The 6,341-nt window shown below is 40.6% G+C and overlaps 1 non-coding gene across 1 annotated transcript; it reads right to left on the bottom strand.

Moving 5' to 3' along the window:
* Nucleotides 1–776: 776 nt before the first annotated feature.
* On the bottom strand, nt 777–938 carry LOC115934893 (U1 spliceosomal RNA). Its single transcript, XR_004070628.2, has one exon. It is a non-coding gene; the product is annotated as a U1 spliceosomal RNA (small nuclear RNA).
* Between the last annotated feature and the right edge of the window lie 5,403 nt (nt 939–6,341).

Below are 6,341 nucleotides of genomic sequence, written 5' to 3'. Positions count from 1 at the left end.
AAAAAGATTTAAAACATCAATAACTTGAAATTTAGTGCTGAAAGACAAGCCAAAATCTTGTAGGAACTTAAAAAAATTATAGGACTGATGGAATTTAATTGAAGGAAAAAAAAATACTATTGAGACCCAAGTCCATTAGGCAATAATATATTCAGCTTCATACAACTACACTAGGTAATCCAGAAAACAATATTGATAGACATGCATTCAACCCTCATTTGTTGCCTGATTCAGAGAATATACAAATCTGAACTGTGGCATAAATTCCTCTTCTCCCTTGGGGTATGTTCTGTATTTAAATTCAGGCTACAACCCCAACACACACATGTGTATACCTCCCTCCAACATGCACACACACACACACACACAGGATTTTCCTTGATAAGATATAAATTCTAAATAACAATTTGGTAAAAACTAAGAATGATAGGGTGTTTAGTCATCACACTTTACTCACTGAAGACAACTTTTTCATAAAGGTTTACAATAGTATAGGAAAAGGTTAGAAATCCTAATTTTTCATGTAATTCCATAAAATTCTATAATTCTGAGCAGGGTTTAGCATATAGAAGAGGTAAGCAATCATATAAAGTCTGTTTAAAACCTAAAATTGCCCTTGGAGTTGAACATATCAAGTTTCTTTTCAAGTATTTATTGAAGCATAAACAGTAGGGCCGAAAGCAATTTTTTTTTTAATCTTTTAAAAATTTATATCAGACATATAAATTATGATAACTGTGATATCATAATATCAGAGATTGATATCACAGTCTCTGTGGGAGATTATGAATGCAGTCCACCACTACCACAAATTATGCAGTCAAGTTTCCCACAATTGGGGAAATCACAGGGGTCAGCATATCTGGAATATAATGGATAAGCCTCACCCTGTGAAAACCACTTTTGTGATCCTGGTATCTCCCCTGCCAGATAAGTAGAAAGGCAATCTTTTAACTCTTACCTATGAAAAATATTTACCCCAGTGTCATTATCTCACATTATTCAAATATGAGTATTAAGAAAAAATAAAACCACGGAGCCAAGCAAGTATTGAAGAACAAAAAAACAAAAAACAATATGAAGATTAATTAGAGGAACAGCATACTTCAAGAGATGATCTATTGTGACATGCAGAAGAAAGTATCTGGAATATGGTATTCTCTAATAATTGCAGTAAGTTATGGCCTTTATGTATCAAGAGTTACAAGTTGGTAGAGCAAAAAAAGGATGAGGATGGAGATCAAGAGCAACTACATGAAATAAAAAGAATATAAGATAAAACAAGACAGAATCCTAAAAATGGCTTTTAGTAGAGAGGGTGAAAATTATAGGAAAAGAAAGCTTAAAATGTTTTTGAAAAACTAGAAGATAACAAGCTGTAGAATTGAAAATGGAATATATAGTTCCAAAAACACTAGATAATTTAAAGACACATAAAAAATCTATGAGGCAAAATACAGAAAGCAAAGAGATAAGGGAAACATAAATAAAAGCACACATAATGAGACAATGTTTCAAATTTATGTTTTATTTTTCAGTACTAGTAATTCTTTTATCTTCTTGTTTCATTCTTCAAACTATCTTAGCAGCTTAGGCAGGTTGAACTTATCCAGGAAAACATCCCAGCACAGAATAAAACTGGAGTCCTCAGTTTTTCAAAATCAAAACATTTTTATGAATGAAATGGTAGGAGAAGAGAAGGGATTTTTAATTCTCAAGTGCAAAGGTTAATGCCAAGAGCTACATATTTGGAATAATAAAAAGAGATGTAATAACCAGCTTTCTAGGGCAAGGTTCCCTGCCTCTGAATGAATTATAACATCAAAAAGGAATATCCTCCTTGTGTGGGGCTGAGAGGGGGTTCCTCTGACACTTCATGGTTGGCTTCAAAAGATGATGGTAGAATATACTCCGCAGAGAAGTGTCACAATCTGGAATTTTACGGAATTTACCTCTTGGTGCCCGTCTGGAGTACTGGAGAAATGTCGTGTATCACCTTGCGTGGGGATAGTAGAGGAGATGGCTACATTTGGATCCAGGAGCAAAGAGAGCTGATGCTGTTCCACCTACTCTCTCTTGGCTCTGAACTTTTATGGGACAGCAGCCTTAGGGAAGAGACTGGAAACAGATCGTTAGGAGTGTGTGCTGGATGCAGTTGGCTGAAGTGGCAAGATACTGCACAGTAATTAGCCAGTTAGAAAGTGGTAGTGAAAGAGAATGATTGAGACCCAAAAACCAAGAATTTACCATTTTAAAGAGGTAATTCTTTTCAATACTAACTGGTAAAAGATTAAACTGAGAAGTCCTAAGAGAGACAGAAGACAAAGTACAAATTAATTCTCACGTGCTTACAAAGATCAAATCAAGCCTACGGGTATCTATCACATTTATGACAGGCAGCTTGGAAGACGGACACAATTGTTGCTGCCTCTTTGTATCCACACCCTGTAGGAATTCTCTTCCCTTGACTTTGGAGAGGACCCGTGTCTTACATCTTAGTGATGGCGAAAATAATAGTCTGTTTCTACCCTGACTACATTACATAAGATGATGGCTTCCACTGTGTTTTCAAACTCTATCTTTCTCACTGGACTTTATAGAGTAAATTGCTGTATTTGGCAAGAAGCTTAGGGTGGCCCCCTCTAAGGAGTGAGTCATGGAGTTAATGAGACCCTCCCTCTAACGATCCTGGATAAATTGAATCTTTCCATCAACCATGTAAGTAAGCTTAGAAGTGGATCCTTCCCAGGTCAAATGAGATCTCAGCACTAGCTGATAACATCATTGCAGCCTCATAAGAAATCTTCACACAGAGGACCCATGTAAATTGTGTCCAAATTCCTGACCCACAGAAACTGTGAGATGATAAATATGTGTTATTTTAAGCCACTAAGTTTTGAAGTAATGTGTTATGCAATAACAGATAACAAATCCAGCACCCACTGTTAAAACCTCTGAATGAATTAAGGTGTCTTGGAACACTGCCATGTTTGTGCTACCTAGCAAATCATTTCAGTTGGACAAAATAGTGTAGGAAAAAGAGGCTAAAGACTTTCCAAGAAAGGTTAGTGATATGGTTTGGCTCTGTGTCCCCACTCAAATCTCACCTTGAATTGTAATAATCCCCACATGTCAAAGGCGGGACCGCGTGGAGGTAATTGAATCATGGGGGTGTTATCTCCCATGCTGTTCTTGTGATAGTGAGTTCTCATGAGGTCTAATGGTTTTATAAGTGTCTGGCATTTCCTCTGCTGGCACTCATTCTCACTCTTGCGCCCTGTGAAGCGGTGCCTTTCACCATGATTTTAAGTTTCCTGAGGCCTCCCTAGCCATGAGAAACTGAGTCATTTAAACCTCTTTATAAATTACCTAGTCTTGGGTATTTCTTCACAGCAGCGTAAGAACAAACTAATTCAGGAAATTGATATTGGGAGTGGGGTGCTGCTGTAAAAATACCCAAAAATGTGGAAGCAACTTTGGAACTAGGTAATAGGCAGAAGTTAGAAAAGTTTGCAGGGCTCAGAAGAAGACAGATGTGGGAAAGTATGGAATTTCCCGGAGACTTGTGGAATGCCTTTGACCAATATGCTGATACTGATATGGACAATGAAATCTAGGCTGAGGTGGTCTCAGATGGCGATGAGGAACTTTTTGGAAACTGGAATAAAGGTGACTCTTGCTATGCTTTCTCAAAGAGACTGGTAGCATTTTTCCCCTTCCCTAGAGATCGGTGGAACTCTGAACTTGAGAGAGATGATTTAGGGTATCTGCTGGAAGAAATTTCTAAGATGCAAAATGTGCAAGAGGAAGCAAACCATAAAAGTTTGAAAAATTTGCAGGCTGATTATGTAATACAAAAGAGAAACCCATTTTCTGGAGAGAAATTCAAGCTGCCTGCAGAAATTTGCAGAAGTAACAAGGAGTTGAATGTTAATCACCAAGACAGTGGGGAAAATGTCTCCAGGGCATGTCAGACACTTCACAGCAGCCCCTCCCACCACTGGCCCAGAGGACTAGCGGGGGAAAGTGGTTTAATGGGCAGAGCCCAGGGTGTCCCTGATCTAATGCAGCCTTGGGACATGGTACCCTGTGCCAGCTGCTTCAGGTCCAGCCGAGGCTAAAAGGGGGCAAGGTACAACTCAGGCTTCAGAGGGTACAAGCCCCAAACCTTGGCAGCTTACACATGGTGTTGGGCCTGTGGTGCAGAGAAATCAATAATTCAGGTTTGGGAACCTCCGCTTAGATTTCAAAGGATGTATGAAAAAATCCTGGATGTTCAGGCAGAAGTTTGTTGCAGGGACAGAGCCCTCATGGAGAACCTCTGCTAGGGCAGTGCAGAAGGGAAATGTGGAGTTGGAGCCCCCACACAGAGTCCCCACTGGGGCACTGCCTCGTGGAGCTGTGAGAAGAGGGCCACTGTCCTCCAGACCCCAGAATTTTAGATCCACCAACAGCTTGCACCCTGCACCTGAAAAAGCCACAGGCACTCAATGCCAGCCTGAGAAAGAGGCTGGGAGAGGGGCTGTACCCTGCAAAGCCACAGAGGCAGAGCTGCCTAAGGCCTTGGAAACCCACCTCTTGCATCAGTGTGACCTGGATGTGAGACATGGAGCTAAAGGAGAACATTTTGGAACTTAAATGTTTAATGACTACCCTATGGGATTTCAGATTTGGATGGGTCATGTGGCCCCTTTATTTTTGCCAGTTTCTCCCATTTGGAATGGGTGTATTTACCCAATGCATGTACCCCCATTTTGTCTAGGATATAGCTAACTTGCTTTCAATTTTACAGGCTCACAGGTAAAAGGGACTTACCTTGTCTCAGATGAGACTTTGGACTCAGACTTTTGGATTAATGCTGAAATGAGTTAAGACTTTGGGGGACCATTTGAAGGGCATGATTGTGTTTTGAAATGTGAGGACATGGCTGGGCATGGTGGCTCACGCCTGTAATCCCAGCACTTTGGGAGGCTGAGGTGGGTGGATCACGAGGTCAGGAGATCAAGACCATCCTGGCTAACATGGTGAAACCCCATCTCTACTAAAAATACAAAAAAATTAGCCAGGCATTGTGGCAGGCACCTGTAGTCCCAGCTACTCAGGAGGCTGAGGCAGGAGAATCATTTGAACCCAGGAGGTGGAGGTTGCAGTGACCCGAGATTGCACCACTGCCCTCCAGAATGGGTGACAGAGTGAGACTCCATCTCAAAAAAATAAAAAAATAAAATGTGAGGACGTGAGATTTGGGAGGAGTCAGGGGTGGAATGATATGGTTTGGCTCTGTGTCCCCACCCAAATCTCGCCTTGAATTGTAATAATCCCCACGTGTCAAGGACGGGACCAGGTGGAGCTAATTGAATCATGGGGACAGTTTCTCCTATGCTATTCTCATGATAGTGAGTTCTCACAAGATCTGGTGGTTTTATAAGTGTCTAGCATTTCCCCTGCCATTCTGTCTCCCGCCACCGTGTGAAGAGGTGCCTTCCACCATAATTGTAAGTTTCCTGAGGCCTCCCCAGCCATGCAGAACTGTGAGTCAATTAAACCTCTTTTTTTTTTGTACATTACCCAGTCTCAGGTATTTCTTCATAGCGATTTGAGAACAGACTAATACAGCTGGGTTAACTCAAAGTAACTGAAACTAAGTGATAAAAGTGAAACATGAAGGCCAAGAAAAGAGGAAAACAAAATGTAAACCTAGGAACTCTTATATTAGTATTCTTTATTGAACCAAATAGAATTAAATGGAAAAAAAAAAGGCTTTAAAAGTTACATTCCTAAAGCATGAGCTTACGCTCAGAAAGTCTGTGATTATTTACGCCTTAAAATGACTTATAGATCTCAAATCTTGTGCAGGCAGGAATCAAGCTGAGAAAGATGCTCAGCCCCCAAGGAGGATGTATTTTCTGATGCCAACTTCGGATGTGATGTGGCCCAGAAAGGTAACAAAGAAGGAAAAACAAAAAACAAAAAGCTTCCAGAGGTCACAGCCAAGAGACTGAAGATTGCTACAAGGGAGCAGAATTCAGACCTAATTAAGAAACTTTGCCTTATTCAATGTAGGAGTCCTCCTGACCTCTGCTAGGCAGGATTTCAGAATTTCAGGAGCAGTAACTGCTGGTGTTTCCCATCCTCTTCCATCAGAATAAAACAGTTTACTATGGTTTATCCCCATCTGGCCACTGAAAATTAGATAGTTCCCATCCTCTTCTATCAGAATGAAACAGTTTACTATGGTTTATCCCCATTTGGCCACTGAGAATTAGATAGGCAAGGGGCACAGAACTTCACTTTTGAGTTCACAAAACTTGGTATCAAGAGCCTCTATGTTGAAACAGATG

Source organism: Gorilla gorilla, chromosome 4 (genome assembly GCF_029281585.2).
Source record: "Gorilla gorilla gorilla isolate KB3781 chromosome 4, NHGRI_mGorGor1-v2.1_pri, whole genome shotgun sequence".
Classification (NCBI taxonomy): Eukaryota; Metazoa; Chordata; class Mammalia; order Primates; family Hominidae; genus Gorilla; species Gorilla gorilla.
This window is presented reverse-complemented; position numbering and strand designations above follow the sequence as displayed.